This window comes from Lepidochelys olivacea (assembly GCF_965140295.1).
Source record: "Lepidochelys olivacea isolate rLepOli2 genome assembly, chromosome: 2".
NCBI classification, from domain to species: Eukaryota; Metazoa; Chordata; order Testudines; family Cheloniidae; genus Lepidochelys; species Lepidochelys olivacea.
In genome coordinates, this window is record NC_140412.1 from 147,110,105 (window position 1) to 147,130,396 (window position 20,292).

General features: G+C 40.2%; 1 protein-coding gene across 1 annotated transcript in view; it reads right to left on the reverse strand.

The window, feature by feature from the left end:
* Nucleotides 1-20,292, reverse strand: part of SLC12A7 (solute carrier family 12 member 7) — a 332,898-nt gene that overhangs the window by 176,116 nt on the left and 136,490 nt on the right. The window lies entirely within an intron of this gene.

Genomic DNA, 20,292 nt, shown 5'->3' on the forward strand with positions numbered 1-20,292 from the left:
AGGCAGCAGCAATGCCTACCTCAGAAAAGCGGTTGAAACTTAGAAACAGACTCATTAGCCCAATTTTTCCCCTTATGAAGGCTCTGTGTTGACCTAACTCATATCAAGGATAGCTAGACCAGTTCACTCATTAACATAGCTAGCCTTTGAAGCCAGGTAAGAAATGTGCACAAAAATGTTGTTAATTTTAGGGCTGTCAAGCAATTAAAAAAATTAATCACGATTAATTGCAATTAATTGTGCTGGTAAACAACAATAGAATACTATTTATTTTAAATATTTTGGATGTTTACTACATTTTCAAATATATTAATTAAAATTACAACATAGAATACAAAGTGTACAGTGCTTACTTTATATTTATTTTTATTACAAATATTTGGACTGTAAAAAAAACAAAAAAATGTATTTTTCAATTCACCTCATACAAGTACTGTAGTGCAATTTCTTTATCATGAAAATTGAACTTACAAATGTAGAATTATGTAAAAAACTGCATTCAAAAATAAAACAATGTAAAACTTTAGAGCCCACAAGTCCACTCAGTCCTACATCTTGGTCAACCATTCACGCAGACAAACAGGAGACAATGCTGCCTGCTTCTTGTTTACATCACCTGAAAGTGAGAACAGGCATTTGCATGGCACTATTGTAGCTGGCGTTGCAAGATATTTACATGCCAGATGCACTAAAGATTCATATGTCCCACCATTCCAGAGGACATGCATCCATGCTGATGATGGGTTATGCTTGATAACGATCCAAATCAGTGCTGACGCATGTTCATTTTCAGTATCTGAGTCCGATGCCACCAGCAGAAGTTTCATTTTCTTTTTTGGTGGTTTGGGCTCTGTAGTTTCCGCATCAGTGTGTTGCTCTTTTAAGACTTCTAAAAGCATGCTTCACACCTCATCCCTGTTAGATTTTGGAAGCTACTTCAGATTCTTAAACCTTGGGTTGAGTCCTGTAGCTATTTTTAGAAATCTCACATGGGTACCTTTTTTGTGTTTTGTCAAATCTGCAGTGAAAGTGTTCTTAAAACGAACATGTGCTGGGTCATCATCCGAGACTGCTATAACATAAAATATATGCAGAATGCATAAAACAGAGCAGGAGACATAGAATCATAGAATATCAGGGTTGGAAGGGACCTCAGGAGGTCATCTAGTCCAACCCCCTGCTCAAAGCAGGACCAATCCCCAACTAAATCATCCCAGGCAGGGCTTTGTCAAGCCTGACCTTAAAGACTTCTAAGGAAGGAGATTCCACCACCTCATGCAATTCTCCCCCGAAGGAGATTTTAATTTAATTGACAGATTATTTAATTGACGCGTTATTTTTTTAACAAGCATCATCAGCATGGACACATGCCCTCTGGAATGGTGGTTGAAGCATGAAGGGACATATGAATCTTTAGCGCGTCTGGCATGTAAATATTTTGCAATGCCACCTACAACAGTGCTATGCGAATGCCTGGTATTCTATTGTTCTAAGTGCAATTAATTTTTTTGAATTAATCACGTGAGTTAGCTGCAATTAATTGGCATCCCTAGCTAATATATAAATTAATACACACACACACAAAACCACTGTTCAGTGACACTTAAGGTTATTTAGTGACAGTTAAGGTTGAATCGATACTGAGCCTAGCCACCCAAACCTTAATAGTATAGAAATAAGAGGGAAAAGAGAAAAGTCTCCACTTGCACTTTTATGCAAAACCTATCGATACCATCATACTCTCTTCTCCATTCAGTTTGAGAGTTATTCTACATTAACATTGCTGAAGTCATCATTAAGGTTTTTCATAAGAGCACAAGTTGGATGAAGCTGAGGAACATATAGCTTTTCAGTGTCTGTTAGAAAGGAAAGCATATGCTTTAGGGACAATTGGAGCTGCAGTAAAGAGTTATTAAACATCAATTGTTTTGTTTGTTTCAAACTCCCTTGCCTGACGATAATACTCAAGATGGGGCATGACACAATAAATATGTGTGAATGTTCTATAAATTATTTCTATATGTAAAAATGTAGATCTATTCTGAAGCAAGACTTATGGCTATCAGATCACAAAGTATAATATCTTTCATTCTCATGTAATTCTCTCTGGATAGCTACTAACTCAATAAAATATTTTCCAAGGCATATGAATCATTTTTCCCTTATTTTTATCCTGCATTTTAATCATTTTCTACCAAGCATTGGACAGGGGACCTAATTAAAGTCTCTTGCCGTGTAAATTAATCGCTTCATGTCTTCAGGGACTTTTCAGTAACAAGTCTTCCAGATACACTATACTTATTTTAGAGTTATTGTGATTTTTGTTTTAATATGTAATTACTTCTACTGCAATTGTTTCTATTTTCATTGTTTATAATAAAAGTCTGTTTTTACTTCAATATGTGAGACAGTGCAACACTATGGGCTCAAGTGAAATCATCACGTTTTAGTCATACTTTCAATTTTTAGTGACTAAAAGGCATAAATATTTTACTACTTTGGGTGTTGCATGTCTCATAAATGATAAAAGTGGTTCTAAAGGATTAGTGCACACTTGTAATTTCCTTTGGAAGACAGCAATAGGCTTAAGAGAATTACTACAGCAGCTAAAATTTTCTAAAATTAAGTTTAACTGCTTTGTCCATAGATATTTTTTCTGTTGCAGAAAAGGCATTATAGTCTGTGTTAAAATAGCAGGTTAAAATTTTTTGTCAACAGATTTTTTCAATTAAAAATTAATGTTTCCATTGGGTTTTCAGTTACAAATGAAGTGAGTTGAAAGTTCTCAGCCTTCAACATTTGAAAAACATTGTGATATGTGAAGATTATTTATGAGTTGCCTGTTAACTGGATATTGTGGTACATATAGAATGATTTGTCAGAGCAAATTTAAAAGTTTTAAATGGAAAAAAATAAACATGCTTGTTTTTTAATGTCATGTGTGCTTAATTACCATTCCTAATGTTAAGTTAACTTGTAAAAGAGGCATCATCCCAGCACTGAATATAACATATATTATATTATAATGTAGTTAAGATTGAAACTATACATCAGTATTTAAGGCAAAAAAAATCTTTTATATTGATTGTTACAACATCCCTGTAATGTATTTTACCCTAAATTACTTAAGTGTATCCTCAAATATTTTAATGTAACTTTGGGAATTTCCTGGGGGAGATTTAATATTTTAATTATTAAAATGTTCACACATGAACAGTAAACAAGAAAGCTAAAGGAGAATGCTACCATGTGAGATTTCTAATTATTTGAAGATATACAATAACAACCTTAAATAGCTTTTTAAAATTTAACTTTTAGGCTTGGTCATTCAAGTATAGACTCTAGCTGCAGTTAATGGTAATTTTCTGCTGTTATTCTTCATAATCAAACACTGAGGATCAGGAGAATGGAGGCAGTGGCCATTTTTGATTATGACAGGTGATGACCTCTATCTCATATTTTGACAAGGGCATCTTAGCAGAGTGCAAATTGTGACCTCGGTCTCATTTAGATGACTATTTTGAAAGAGGGCAGTCCTTCATGAATTCTCTGAAGAGAACATTATTCTTTAGTCTCTGCTGAAAGAGGAATTTTCACTTATGAAGAATAATTTTTAAAAGTGATATTAATGCTAAAAATATTTTTAAACATACCTTAATCAGTGTAATCTGATCTGCTCAAGATTTATTCTGACAACTTTTGTCTAGAAAGACAACACCCGAGCTCATCTTTTTGGGACTCCTCCCCTCGACAAAAACAACAACAGCCAACAACAACAAAATGTCAGATGTAAAAGAGTACACTTTTCAATCAATATTAATTTCTTTACTAGTAAACTCTCAGAATATTCAATCAGTACTGTAATTTTGAAGAGTTACTCCTGGGGGAATTCTGCACCATTGTGCATGTGCAGAATGCATGTGTCCTGCAGAATTTTTTTCCATAGAAAATACATTCTGCCCAAGAAGTACTGCATTTCCACCTTTCACCCACCAGAGGCCGCTGTGATACTAGGACAGCCAGCAGCATGAACATAGCTGCCTGTTCTGGCACCACAGCTGCCTCTGGTGGGCAAAAGGTGGAACTGCAGTACTTCATGGGCAGAATGTATTTTCTGTGGGGAAAAAATATTCTGTGTATGTGCAATGGCACAGAATTCCCCCAGGAGTAAAAATTCATCACAGCACCCTGCTCGCGGAGCCAGGTTAGAACAGAGTAGGGCACATGGGGCTGCTGGGGGGGGTCACAGACTGGGGGTCAGAATGGCTAGTGCAGGGAACAGACTGGGGCACAGGCTCAGGAGCTAGTGGGATGACAGCATTGAGCCAGGGGCTGAATGGGAGTGGGGGTGCAAGGCCACATGGGGATGGGGGAGGGGAGCTGCAGGGACACATGAGGATTGGGGAGGAGGCTGCAGGGACACATGGGGATGGGGAGGTGTGGGAACAACGGCAGATGTGCCTGACTGAATGGGAGAGACTTGGGGTCAGCAAGAGTCTGCATGGGGGGAGGCTCCCCACCTCCCTAACAATGCCACCTTCCACCCCCCAAAAAAACCTGTTCCATACTTCTCCCACCCACACTCCATCCTTAGAGGTTTTTAAGGCCCAGCTTGACAAAGCCCTGGCTGGAATGATTTAGTTGGTGTTGGTCCTGCTTTGAGCAGGGGGTTAGACTAGATGACCTCCTGAGATCTCTTCCAACCCATATCTTCTATGATTCTATGATTTTTCATACCTGGCTCAAAGCTTCTTACGGCATTGCTAGTCTGTGTTTCCTCTCTGGGAGAACAACATGGACAGACAAAAGGGGAGTCTCGTTTCAATTTTTAAAAGTTCTAGCCTTCCCATTAGGTCTTTTGGCCAGGTGCCCACTCACTTCCTTTTACCTATGCATGCAGTCAGACTTTTTAACCCTTTACAGGTAAAGCAAGTAGAGAACAGCTACTATAAGAGATTTTTTAGCTAACTGGCGGCTGGGTGTCAGGGAGCTACTCCCCCCCCCCCCACACACACACACCTTCATTTATCACAATAGTCCAGTCAATACCCCTTAAAACAGAAGACTGTGCAGGCCTGGGACCTAACCCACTCCCATACTAAACTTTCCTTGACCAGCCTTGGGTGAAACTCAGGGATTTCCCCACTAAAACTGAGAAAAAGTATTCTCTGCTGCTAATAAAGTACCCTCTCCCCAGGAATGTCCCCTAACAAGGGTTGTAAAGTAGAGAGACATAGGCACTGGGAAGTTTTAGGGAGAATACAGAGAGACTCAAGAACAAATGGTAATAGATAAGATAAGTTCTGACTAGTGGATTCATGCTGACCATCTGCACAAACAGGGGAAGTCATAAATAAATTACAATTTTGGCATGAGAGATAAAATATAAGAGACTTGGTCAGGGAGGAGGACACACAGAAGGGCAGGGAGGAGGACACGTGTGATTGGTTAAATTTTGTTATGTAGGGGTGTCGGACAATGTGATAAATTTAGTATAGAGTTAAAGGAGGTATATACAGTAAATGAAAAACAACACTCCTTGGGAACCAACAAGCTGTGGCATACCCTATCCCCTTGCACGACCATGACATGTAAGTGGATCAGAACCCCCAGAGAAGTAGATTCTGACTGGCTATTGGGTGAAATGTGCTTGTATATTAAGAGCAGTAAGCATAATAGCTTTGCTTGTGATATGTATTCTGTGTGTGTTGCTAACAAACAGATGTTTAGAGCACAGTTGTGTAAGACTCTTTCACTGGGAAAAGGTCCTGCGGATCCAGAGAGCCCTGAGCCCCAAGGGAAGAGGTAAGGGCAGGTACTCAAATTGACCAGGTTTCTCCCTGAGCCCCTGACTGGTAAGGGTAGGCGCCCTATCTCCTGAGCCCTCGGAATGGAGAGGGTGGGGGTGCCTAAATTAACTCAGTCACATCTTGAGCCCTCAGTAGGGTAAAGGCAGGGTGCTCTAGATTGTGCAGATAACAGCCATGCTGGTTAAAATGCCAACCTGATTTAGAGGAGAAGTAAAAGCAGATATAAATAATAAATAATAATAATAAAACTATAATATATAACAAATGGAAGAAAGGGGAATTTGATAGTAATGAATATAAATCATAAGTTAGGAACTGTAGAAAATTGATAAGGGAAGCCAACAGACATAAGGAGAAATCTATGGCCAGCACAGTACGGATAGTAAGGAGGAGTTTTATAAATGGATTAGGAACAAAAAGAATTCTGACAATAGTTCTGGTCCATTATTAAATGGAAATGATAAAATTATCAATAGTAATGCAGAAAAGGCAAAGGTGTTCAATAAATATTTCTGTTCTGTATTTGGGGAAAAACAGATTATTTAGTCTCATCATATGGTGACAACATTTCCATTCCACTAGTATCTCTGGAGAATGTTAAACAGACGCTACTAAAGTTAGATATTTTTAAATCAGCAGATCCAGTTAATTTCCATCCAAGAATTTTAAAAGATCTAGCTGAGGAGCTCACGGGACCATTAATACTGATTATCAGTAAGTCTTGGAGCACTGACTACTGTGCCAACTTTTTTTTAAAGTAAATTGGATGATCCAGGTAATTATAGATCTGTCAGTCTGACTTGATCCTTGGCAAGATAATGGGGTAGTTGATATGGGACTTGAATAATAATGAACTAAAGGAGAGTAATGTAATTAATGCAAATGAACATGGGTTTATGGAAAATAGATACTGTCAAACTAACTTGATATCACTTTTTAATGAGATTACAAGTTTAGTTGATAAATTTAATAGTGTGGATGTAATATACTTAGGCTTTCGGAAGGCATTTGACTTGATACCACATGGATTTTGATTAAGAAATCTAGACTGATACAAAAACAATGGCACACACTAAAAGGATTAAAAACTGTCTAAATGACAGGTCTCAAAATGTAATTGTGAAACAGGGAATCATCACTGAGTGGATGGTTTGTCAAGTGGGGTCCCATAGATATTGATTCTTGACCCTACTCTTTTTAACATTTTTAAATCCATGACCTGGAAGAGAACATAAAATCATCAGTGATAAAGTCTAAAGGTGATACAAAGATTGAGGGAGCCGAGAATAATGAAGAGGATGATCTGGATCACTTGGTAAGCTGGGCACAAACAAACAATGTATGTTTCAATATGGCCAAATGTAAGGTAAAATGTAGGCCATACTTACAAGATTAGTTGCAGGTCATGGTGGATAATCAGCTGAACATGAGCTCCCAGTGTGATGCTATGGCTAAAGAGGCTAATGATCCTTGGATACATGAACAGGGGAATCTGCAGTAAGGGGAAGAGGGTTTATATTGCCTTTTTATATGGCACTGGTCAATCCCTTACTGTAATACTGTGACCAGTTCTCCAAAGTTCAGTAAGGGATACTGATAAATTGGAGAGGGTTCATGGAAGAGACATGAAAACTGAAGGACTGGAATTAAAGAATTGGAACATGAAGAACTGAAAGATTGTAAAACATGCTTTATAGATTTTCCTCCTTGAGTCTCTCACTGTGTATTTATCAAAGAAAATATTAATGGGTGGCTTGATCACAGTCTGTAAATACCTACATGGGAAACAGAAATTTGATAAAGAGAGCTCTTTAATCTAGCTGACAAAGGTATAACAAGTTCTAATGGCTGGAAGTTGAAGCTTGACAAATTTAGACTAGAAATAAGTCTTAAAATTTAATGGGAGTGAGGGGAGGATAATTAACTACTGGAACAGCTTACCAAGGTTTGTGGTGGATTCTCCATCACTGGTAATCTTTAAACGAGATTGGATGTTTTTCTAAAAGAGATACTCTATCTCAACCACAGCTATTGGACTTGAAGCAGGAATTAATTCAGTGAAGTCCAATAGCCTGTGTCATATCGTAGGTGATCTAGATGATCACAATGGTCCTTTCTGGCCTTAGAATGCTTGCCAATTTAGTGATGAAGTGAAACAGCATTTTTGTCTGGACCATTTTTACCTGCTTTTTGATATACCAGCACTTGAACAATTTAAGACAAAGAGCACTGCTGCTCTGTTGTCCTCTGAGGCAAACAAAATATTGTCCTTAGGAAGCTTATAAATCTCATTAAAAAAATCCTCAGCATTACACATCCTCCAAAAAGGAAGGATTATTCGTTCTTAACCCATTTGTTTTAGTGCTGAGAGCCATAACACATCTCTTAGTCAAAAATGGCATGTAGTGAGAAATTACCCTGGCATTATTGTGCTACAATAAATTAGGGTTTTAATAACTGAACTGACAACAAAGCTTTCTGGTAGCAGGAAAGAAAACTTTTGACTGCTGGTCTCCGAAGTACTGCCTGACAGCAGTTTCAATATTTCTTTTTTTAAACCAGCACAAGAACAGAAGATATTTAAATACAGATATCCAATACAGATTATGTGAATTTCTGCTGTAAATATTTTGTAAGCTTCCTTTAATGGAGCACTATAGAACTGTGCTCAACTACTCTGAAATTGGAGTAACAAGCAAACAAACCGGGATCTATAATTCCTGCTGGTCTACCATCAAAAGTAGTTTAAAATTCATATAACTGATTTTCAACCTTTTCTTCTTGTTCCTTCAGAAAAATCTGATATATTGAAAGATCACAGATGATATATTTATAGATAAGAAAAAAATGTTCTGCATTGTTCCAAGTCATGAGGATTTTAACAAAGTGGTACAATAAAAGGATGGGAAGTAGGAAGATCATCATGTGATAATCCTAGGAATAAACCAAGAGCCAAACTGTGCCAAATGAAAAAAAAAGAAAAAAAAAAAGAACAAAGGTTGGGATTTTCAAAACTGCCTAAGCAACTAAGCCATGCAGGTACCCATAGCAGTGCCGCTGATCTGAAGGTATACATTGTCCCCAAATGTGAAGTAGTTATGATGTAGAAGCCCTCTACACCAACATTCCACACAAAGATGGACTACAAGCCGTCAAGAACACTATCCCCGATAATGTCACGGCTAACCTGGTGGCTGAACTTTGTGACTTTGTCCTTACCCATAACTACTTCACATTTGGGGACAATGTATACCTTCAGATCAGCGGCACTGCTATGGGTACCCGCATGGCCCCACAGTATGCCAACATTTTTATGGCTGATTTAGAACAACGCTTCCTCAGCTCTCGTCCCCTAAAGCCCCTACTCTACTTGCGCTATATTGATGACATCTTCATCATCTGGACCCATGGAAAAGAAGCCCTTGAGGAATTCCACCATGATTTCAACAATTTCCATCCCACCACCAACCTCAGCCTGGTCCAGTCCACACAAGAGATCCACTTCCTGGACACTACAGTGCTAATAAACAATGGTCACATAAACACCACCCTATACTGGAAACCTACTGACCGCTATTCCTACCTGCATGCCTCCAGCTTTCACCCTGACCACACCACACGATCCATCGTCTACAGCCAAGCTCTGCGATACAACCGCATTTGCTCCAACCCCTCAGACAGAGACAAACACCTACAAGATCTCTGTCAAGCTTTCTTACAACTACAATACCCACCTGCAGAAGTAAAGAAACAGATTGATAGAGCCAGAAGAGTTCCCAGAAGTTACCTACTACAGGACAGGCCTAACAAAGAAAATAACAGAACGCCACTAGCCGTCATCTTCAGCCCCCAACTAAAACCCCTCCAACGCATTATTAAGGATCTACAACCTATCCTAAAGGATGACCCAACACTCTCACAAATCTTGGGAGACACGCCAGTCCTTGCCTACAGACAGCCCCGCAACCTGAAGCAAATACTCACCAACAACCACATACCACACAACAGAACCACTAACCCAGGAACTTATCCTTGCAACAAAGCCCGTTGCCAACTGTGCCCACATATCTATTCAGGGGACACCATCACAGGGCCTAATAACATCAGCCACACTATCAGAGGCTTGTTCACCTGCACATCCACCAATGTGATATATGCCATCATGTGCCAGCAATGCCCCTCTGCCATGTACATTGGTCAAACTGGACAGTCTCTACGTAAAAGAATAAATGGACACAAATCAGATGTCAAGAATTATAACATTCATAAACCAGTCGGAGAACACTTCAATCTCTCTGGTCACGCGATCACAGACATGAAGGTCGCTATCTTAAAACAAAAAAACTTCAAATCCAGACTCCAGCGAGAAACTGCTGAATTGGAATTCATTTGCAAATTGGATACTATTAATTTAGGCTTAAATAGAGACTTGGAGTGGCTAAGTCATTATGCAAGGTAGCCTGTTTCCTCTTGTTTTTTCCTACCCCCCCCCCCCAGATGTTCTGGTTTAACTTGGATTTTAACTTGAAGAGTGGTCAGTTTGGATGAGCTATTACCAGCAGGAGAGTGAGTTTGTGTGTGTATGGGGGTGGGGGGGATGTGAGAACCTGGATTTGTGCAGGAAATAGCCCAGCTTGATTGTCATGCACATTGTGTAAAGAGTTGTCACTTTGGATGGGCTATCACCAGCAGGAGAGTGAATTTGTGTGGGGGGGTGGAGGGTGAGAAAACCTGGATTTGTGCTGGAAATCACTTTAGATAAGCTATTACCAGCAGGACAGTGGGGTGGGAATAGGTATTGTTTCATATTCTCTGTGTATATATAAAGCCTGCTGCAGTTTCCACGCTATGCATCTGAGGAAGTGAGCTGTAGCTCACGAAAGCTTATGCGCTAATAAATTGGTTAGTCTCTAAGGTGCCACAAGTCCTCCTTTTCTTTTTTTAATGGATCCAGAGAGATTCCACTTGTTGTCATCGACACCCTCCTTTCCTCCAAATGACTACCGTCAATTTCCGGAGGCGCTCAAGAGAATAGCTAATGTTCTTCGGATCCCACTGGAGGAGGTGCAGTACAGTCAGAGAGAAAAAGCAGAAGCTCCGACTCCAACCATGCACCAGTGAGAATGAACTGTCTACCTGGTCCTTTATCACCTTCGGCAAAACCACAAGGCCATGCAGGAGTGCATGCATGGACCAATGGACACTACTATTTTGAAAAGTTCCCATTCAAGGTGCCTGGTACATGTGCATAACCCTCAGTGGAATGCAATAGGGACCATCACTCAAAAAACTTAGATTCAATGACTGAAGGGCTTTTGAAAATTTTACCTCTTTTGTTTAGCAGACACACTCTAAACAATCACACAAGACTTATGTACAGCTGTGCCCTGGAAATGCTGCCATATTATAGTAATAGGAGAACTATGGCCTTATGAAATGTGTGGGTTTATGTTGACAATCATTTTGAAGGGCTATGAATAAGGCTACATTCTAGTCACAGCTATTCTTAGTAAAAGTCATGGACAGGTCACAGGCAGTAAACAAAAATTCATGGCCCGTATCCTGTCCATGACTTGTACTATATACCCTGACTAAATCTTGGAGGGGACGGGGGGTGGCCTGGGGGTGTCACGGGGACTTCTGGGGGGTAGCCTAGGGGGCACCATGGATGCTTGGGGGGGTGGCCTGGGGACACCGTGGGGGCTCCAGGGGAGCTGCCCAGGAACTCTACCGCTGCTGGGAGGGGCAGGCAGGATCCCCATTGGTGCTGGGGGTGGGGGCTTAGCAGAGCTAGCAGGCTCCCTACCTGACCCCTCGTGGCTCCCAGAAATGGCGAAATGTCCCTCCCTTAGCTCCCAGCTCCATGCGGTGCTCCCACCCCAAGCGCCGGCTCCACAGCTCCCACTGGCAGTGCTTGCAAGTGGAGGCAGCAGGCAGAACTAGGAGCTGAGGGAGGGACATGTCGCCACTTCCAGGCAGCCTCCCAAGGTAAGCACCACCCAAAGCCCTCACCCACTCCTGCACCTCAACCCAAACCCCTGCTGTTGCTGGAGGTGTGTGGAAGGGAGGCTGTGGTCTGAGATCCACAGGTGGCCCACAAGTTAGCCACACCGGCTGCTGCAGAAGTCACAGAGGTCCCGGAAAGTCACGGAAACGGTGACTTCTGTAACCTCTGTGACAAACTCGTAGCCTTAGCTATGAAATCCCTAGAATGTAAGGGACTGAATGACAAACTCTTCATACTGAAACTAGTCTTTCCAATATATTTTTTACAGAACTGAGTAGAACACAGCTCTGAAGTCTCTGGATCACCTAAAATCCAGCTGTTACCCCTATGTTTTAGCGGATACTAGAGAAAATACCCTAATGTCCAGGAAATATTGACCTCTCTCAGAAACATACACTTCCCCTTTCCCACTCAAGCGTTTAGAATTCTTCCTGTGCCCAACTGTTGGTTACATTAAGTAATCCTACTTGTCTGAGCCGACATAGTATTTGAACACTTGAGAAGATAAAAATATCAACGTGTATTTTATTTTAATCTCTATTTTAAATCATTTAGATTAAACAAAATCAAGGTCCTGATCCCTTGGTGCTTTCTGACATAAAAGGAATGTTAAACTCAGTGTCTAGGTTTGTAATTTGTCTAAGCAGTATAGGTTAACATTGTGCTTTCTGATAAAGAAAGGAAGGAACTCGAACTGATTTTATGTTTCATCCAAAACATTTGAAATGAAGATTAAAATAACACACACACCATCAATATTGATACCACTGTGTTCAAATTTAATGCATGTTGCTAAAGTTATAAGATAAAAATTCAAACTATGTTAAAAAACACCAAATATTTTTAAGATATAGTTATAATGTCTGATTTAGTTTGATTTGCTGTACATTCCTTCTCCTATTAAGGAGATAAAATTTACAGCTATTCAGAAGGTTGTAAAAAATTCCCAGAGATTAGAAAGGTTTGGTTTGATGGGCAAGATGTTGTTAAATCCACAATCCTTTGTCATTTCAATAAACCATTTCTCAGTAGACTCCAACATGTGCAGTGCAAAGCAAACTGTTGGGGGTGGAGGAGAATTTCCATAATCCTTCTATTCAAGTAATTTTCCACACTGGTAAGAAACTGTGCCCTCACTGCAAAATTGTGCTAGGCCTTGCACTTACTTGCATGTGTCCATCTAAAACAGACATGAAAGCTTATGCCCAAATAAAGCTGTTAAGGTGTCACCAGACTCCTTGTTGTTTTTGCGGATACAGACTAACACGGCTACCCACTGATACCTAAAACAGACAGGCACAGACACATTACGACACTGCAGTAGCAGCTCCAAATTTAAAGTTGTAATTTATTTCCTGTTATAAACCCAGTTTTGACTTACATTTCAGATCCTTCCAAAAAACATTTTCCTGTTGAAATGTATGAGATGGCTTAGAGGAAAGGGGTGTTATTTGAGAGCCTAATATTAAACCTAAGATTAAGCCTAAGATTGTCCTTCAGACAACTAACAGAACTTTCCAGATCACAGGCCCTGGTTCTCATGGGGGACTTCAATCACCCTTATATCTGCTGGGAGAGCAATACAGCAGTGCACAGACAATCCAGGAAGTTTTTGGAGCGTGCTGGGGACAGCTTCCTGGTGCAAGTGCTGGAGGAACCAACTACGGGCTGTGCTCCTCTTGACCTGCTGCTCGCAAAAACAGGGAAGAATTGATAGGGGAAGTAATCTAGTAATCATGGGGGGCAATCTAGGCATAGTGACCATGAGATGGTCGAGTTCAGGATCCTGACAAAAGGAAGAAAGGAGAGCAGCAGAATACGGACCCTGGGTTTCAGAAAATCAGACTTTGACTCCATCAGGGAACGGATGGGCAGGATTCCCTGGGAGGCTAATGTGAGAGGGAAAGGAGTCCAGGAGAGCTGGCTATATTTTAAAGAAGCCTTACTGAGGGCACAGGAACAAAACATCCCGATGTGCAGAAAGAATAGCAAATATGGCAGGCGACCAGCTTGGCTTAACAGAGAAATCTTTGGTGAGCTTAAACACAAAAAGGAAGCTTACAAGAAATGGAAACTTGGACAGATAACTAGGGAGGAGTATAAAAATACTGCTTGAGCCTGCATGGGTGTAATCAGGAAGGCCAAATCACAACTGGAGTTGCAGCTAGCAAGGGATGTGAAGGGTAATAAGAAGGGCTTCTCCAGGTATGTTAACAACAAAAAGAAGGTCAGGGAAAGTGTGGGACCCTTCTGAATGGGAGAGGCAACCTAGTGACAGAGGATGTGCAAAAAGCTGAAGTACTCAATGCTTTTTTTGCCTCGGTCTTCACAGACAAGGTCAGCTCCTAGACTGTTGCACTGGGCAGCACAGTATGGGGAGGAGGTGAGCATCCCTCAGTGGTGAAAGAACAGATTAAGAACTACTCAGAAAAACTGGACATGCACAAGTCGATGGGGCCGGATGCAATGCACCCAAGGGTGCTGAGGGTGTTGGCTGATGTGATTGCAGAGCTATTGGCCATTATCTTTGAAACTCATGGCGATCGGTGGAGGTCCCAGACGAATTGGAAAAAGGCAAATTTAATGCCCATCTTTAACAAAGGGAAGAAGGAGAATCCGGGGAACTACAACCTCACCTCAGTTCCCAAAAAAATCATGGAGCAGGTCCTCAAGCAATCCATTTTGAAGCACTTGGAGGAGCAGAAAGTGATTAGAAACAGTCAACGGGGATTCAGCAAGGGCAAGTTATGCCTGACCAACCTGATTGCCTTCTATGATGAGATAACTGGCTCTGTGGATATGGGGAAAGCGGTGGAAGTGATATACTTTGACTTTAGCAAAGCTCTTGATACGGTCTCCCACAGTATTCTTGCCAGCAAGTTAAAGTGTGGATTGGATGAATGGACTATAATATGGATAGAAAACTGGTTAGATCATCAGGCTGAACAGGTGATCAACCAGTGCCGAATAGAGGGGAATAATCACTTCCCTCGACCTCTTGGCAATGCTCCTACTAATGCAGCCCAATATGCCATTAGCCATCTTGGCAACGAGGGCACACTGTGGACTCATATCCAGATTCTCGTGCACTGTAATCCCCAGGTCCTTTTCTGCTGAACTGCCGCTTAGCCAGTCGGTCCCCAGCCTGTAGCAGTGCATGGGATTCTTCCATCCTAACTGCAGAACTCTGCACTTTTCCATGTTGAACCTCATTAGATTTCTTTTGGCCCAATCCTCCAATTTGTCTAGGTCACTCTGGACCCTATCCCTACCCTCCAGAGTATCTACCTCTCCCCACAGCTTAGTGTCATCTGCAAACTTGCTGAGGGTGCAATCCATCCCAACATTCAGATAATTAATAAAGATGTTGAACAAAACCAGCCCCAGGACTGACCCCTGGGGCATCCGCTTGATACTAGCTGCCAACTAGACATTGAGCCATTAATCACTACCCGTTGAGCCCAACGATCTAGCCGCCTTTCTATCTGCCTTATAGTCCATTCAGCCAATCCATACTTCTTTAACTTGCTGGCAAGAATACTGTGGGAGACCATATCAAAAGTTTTGCTAAAGTCAAGGTGTACTGTCAGGGTGATTGAAGTCCGCCATGAGAACCAGGGCCTGGGATCTGGAAACGTCTGTTAGTTGACTGAAGAAAGCCTCATCTACCTCATTCTCCTAGTCTGGTGGATATTACAAAACTAATAAAGAATTTAGAAGAACATTTGCAAGCACAGGTGAGTATCACTGCTATTGTAGCTCAGGAGTGTGAGCAAACTAGAATTATATTCTGGAATTTTAGATATCTTGGCCCTTTTATCCAAAACTATTCTGAGAAATAGAAGGAAAAAGCCTTGTCATATAAAAGGTAAGGCTGAGGAACATTGGTGTCATGACCAAGATGTAGAGATCTGTAGGAGAGCTGCACAAAATAAGGTGGCTGAGCTTCATGCTGTTTTATATGAAGGGATCCATGGTTTTTAGTACACATGCTCCTCTTTTAGAGGATGATTTGATGTTTTTGGTGATGAAGGATGATATTCAGCTTTTAAGAAAGGTTTTGTCTGATAGCATATATGCCCGTGGAGAGACTAGACCTGCGTGACTATGGTTTCACCAGGAAATGAGACACAGAAGGAACAGGGACAAGAGTATAGTGGAGTGCTAACCAGATCCAGAGCTCAAGACAGAGAACAAGCAGATTCTGACACAGAGCAGTTCAAGTCAGGACAGTTTGGTTTGCAATAAGACCTGTAATTTTGTTGCCAGAGCAATGGGTATTTCAGTTTTAGGGTTTAGAACAGAGTCCTCAAGATTAAGAACAGTCTTTGGACTCCTGGAGGGCGCAAAACTGGGGGTAAAGTTTAGCAGCACCAAATACCCCTTTCTTTCAAATTTTGAGAGATATTTTTAACAGTGCTGAACAAGGCATGTTGGAATCCATTACTGTTTGTGAAAATACAGAGGCATTTGTACAGAGGCAGAATGGAGTGGATTTCCTAACCTTCTGTGTGCAGCAGCTAGTAAAGAGCAAGGAGGGAGTCTAATCTTCAACCCTGTAGCATATTTTCTACAGATGGGGGTATTAAACAGCAGTATCTCAAAAGCTAGTAAAATCCAGAGGAATTAGATGAGGGACCTCCATCCTGTGCCAGCAGTGTATGTTAAAACATTGGATTTGGTGGCTAAAAAACTTGGTTATTTACAGAGTTTCTAAGAGTGATCTAATTATGTTGCATGCTAGAAGAATTGAGAATACTACTCAAATGTTTCCGTTGAATGATAGAGATTGTTTAAAGATTTTGCAAATGACAGTGGGTCCTTTGTGGTATGCCCTACGCCCAGACTTTCAGTCAGAAGCCAAGGATTTTGCTGAGACACTGGTTAAATTGGAACAGATTTTATATCCAGGAGAGGTAGAAATTGCACAGTTAGCAAATGTTAGACAAGAAAAAGATGAGTCTCCTCATGCCTGTCATGAAAGATTACCAGCAGCCTAGGATGGCACTAACATGCACAGAGATGATGGTATCCTCAGTATGTGGATTTATTAATTAATAATGCCTTGCCTGCTATTAAAGAGAAGGTGGATTTGCACATGAACAAGAAATCAACAGTGACCCAGGAGTTTGCCATTTTATACAAGGCTGACTGGTTCATTCCCTGGACAGTTATTAATTCTGCACTGAATTTCAGCATTTACACTCTAGCCAGCAAGGAAATGCAGCGGGTTTCTTTCACTTTGTTTTTGGTTAGTGAAGACCAACATTGCCCGAGCTTCGCCTATTCAGCCCAATGTAGATTACAGGAGAAGTCAGTCTATGGCTTTTTAGGATACATTTTGTTCAATTTCACACACTTAAATCATAGGGAAAAACATTAACCACTTTTTAAAATGTAAGTACCTTTTTATCACATAACTTGTTTTGGTTTGGGTTTTAATTCTGTAAGAGAACTGACTCAGGAAAGTATAAGATATAAAAATAATACAAAACTAAAGGTACAATAGTGTCCATCCTTCAATGCCCTTAAACAGAAGTTCTTCCTTACTTGGGGAGGGGAACCAAAGGACTTTTGAAGTATTGGCCCTAAACTATTGGCTGAGAAAGTATTCTGCAACTATTGTATAAAAGAGGAAGAACTGTTCAAACAGGCCTATTTATTAAAAATGGAAGCACCTAAAAGTCCCTTGACAACACCAGCAGTCAAGCAGCTCATGAAGAGATGTTATAAGGTGAAGTTGTAAGAACTGAAGAAACCAGTTTTGTTTGACACTCTGGACTTCAATCAGAGTTGGGGAGACCCCAAATGATTCAAATGGAGAGTTGTACAGAGACAAATTACAGGTATGTTATAAGTAAGAACGCTTGGGGGGCGAGAGGGGATCTGGCTTCTTTGTTCAATTGGTTGGAGCTTTTTGGATCAATCCTCATACCAAGGCAATTTTTTTTAAAAAAAACTGTAAACTGGAGAAGTCTTTTAACATACAAATAAAATGTTTTAAAAGCGCACTATAAAAAAGTAAAATGATGCCTTACACGTATTTCTTATTTTAAATTTCTCAGCAGCTGTGTTCTTCAGAGGTCTTGGAGAATCTGGACACTGACAGCTCTGAAGGAGCAAATGGATTGGGACTGATCTGTTTTTGCCCAAACCCAAAATCAGATGCTTATTCTATAGGCCTGTACTATGTAACAGTGAGGAGGAAATATGGTATTGAACCTGCGTGAGGCTGTAACTGTAAAACTGTTACGCATGCAATTGTACGAGTTGCTGCACATAGAATCATCAAGCACTACCTGAGAGAGAAGCAATTTAAGGACTGCACAAGATGCATCATAGATGCCCCTGGCCAGATGATGTGAACTGTAAAATCCAAAACTTAGTGGTAATTTGTGCCTGGAGAGTGTTTTAAATATTATCATCACATTGGGATATGCACTGGAATGCCTCTGTTTAATCCAGGAACATTTAGCTCAAGGGACAGACCTGATGGACAAAGTGGCAGAGGCAGAGGACCAAGATAAAGGTTTAGCTGAAGCAACTGAGCTAATGGATAAATGTTTAATGTGTAATGTTGAACGTCGTCTTCGTTCAGCAAATTACAAAATCCTGTTGAGGGAAAACCCCAAAAGTTCTAGTGTGATTTAGGAACAAACTGGGGTATGTTGTAAAAATAAAATAAATGTGTCTTTTGAATAAAATGTCAGTTGAAAATGACTGTGTGAAGCATGTTTTTTGGAGCTCCCTGTAAGGGGCCCTGTGTCATACAAACAGATCAACACACTGCTACACAACCCCTTGGACCAAGCCTATCAAAGCGCAGCCCCCATCAACCCTACAGGATCAGGGCAGTCCTATTGCCTTTGAGAGTAAGCACCACACACCAAGGTGCAAACCGGTATAGAAAAACGTTGTCTATAAGGGCTACAGCCATCTGCCACACAAATTGTCATGAGATTTTTTTTTATAGATGGAACATTTCAGAAATGAACCTTCTAAAAGATTCAGATGTCCAAACAAGCCCAAATATGTACAGACCCACCTTTCTTGAAAAAGGTCTTCAGAAATGTTCCATGGCCTCCTACAACAAGCATTACCCCTTATACTAAGCAATCTGTTCCACTTTGTATTAGCTGTGACACTCTGGGTATGTTTCCTGGACCTGAAGAAGAGCTCTGTGTAAGCTCGAAGGCTTGTCTCTCTCACCAAGAAAAGTTGGTCCACCCATCCTGGAGGATCCCAGAGCCCAGGCTCCAGCCCAAGACCGGAAATCTACCCAGCAATGAAAGAGTCCCGCAAACCCGTAGCCCACGAACTCAAGTTGGCTGGCACAGGCCAGCCACAGGTTTTTCTTTGCCATATAGACATGTCCTTAGACATAAAATTACTAAAAATTTTATTTAATTTGTGTCACTGAGATAATTATTTAGTTATGGAAATTAAGTAAACTTAGCAACTTTTTAAAATGTAAAAACATGCTTACATTATTTTTAAAATTTATGATATACCAACTTTATTTAATTTTAATCCTGTGGTTAAAAATTCTTTCATTGCAAAAGTTAACAATTTTTTAAAAGAAGGGGGGGTATGCTCCTTCACTAACGTTGCTCAATTCTTTAGCAAAAGGCTATGCTTCTCCACAATTTGCAAATGTCAATTTTATTTCACTAGACTTAAAACATGAATTTTGGTTATTTTTCCTTTAAAAGTTATAAAACTGCTTCAAAGCTCTTTTTTAAAAGTTTGTTAAAACATTTTTCAGAAGTCAAAATCTTGTTTCTGGTAAAAAGGGTTACTAGCTCTTTTAGTCTCTAAGAACATTTTGGGGTTGCTTTTGCACCCTGGCTAAACTTTAAAAAGCACTATTTTCTACAACAGAAAATATTACTGAGGTATAAATGCTAATACAGGAGGGGTGAAAATTGCAGAGCTCCCAGTGACATAGCATAATCAAGGGTTTTAAAAATATATTACTTTAAGTAAACAGAATAAGAGAAATTGATATAAAGATTAGAAAACTTTCATTAGGGTCATTCTATCACTTTTTAAGATCAAGGCTACAGGCTTTATGTAAAAGGAGGTACCGGTAATTTATTTTCTGGTACAACACCAAAAACAAATAAGAATGTCTCCTACATTTTAAAAAAAAATGTTAGTAAAGAAATCCTCACACGTGCTTCTTTTGATTGCTGTTTTAAAAGTGTGTTTGTTAAAATTTTACTTGGTTTAATAGCATTTAAATACTAAAAAACATTAGGAAAGAAAACTGTGGCGGGAAAACAGCGTTCATACCTCTGGTAAAAATGTTAACTGCTTTACATAAGCTAGTATTTCTTTTCAGTTAACCTATGTGTGTTTTGTATCAAGTGTGCAATTTAAAGATTTCTTTACACATTACAAGTAATAAGTTTTGGGGGCAGTTTTCCTTTTGGGCAAAACTTTAAAAAGCAAGCTAACACTATTTTTTTTTAA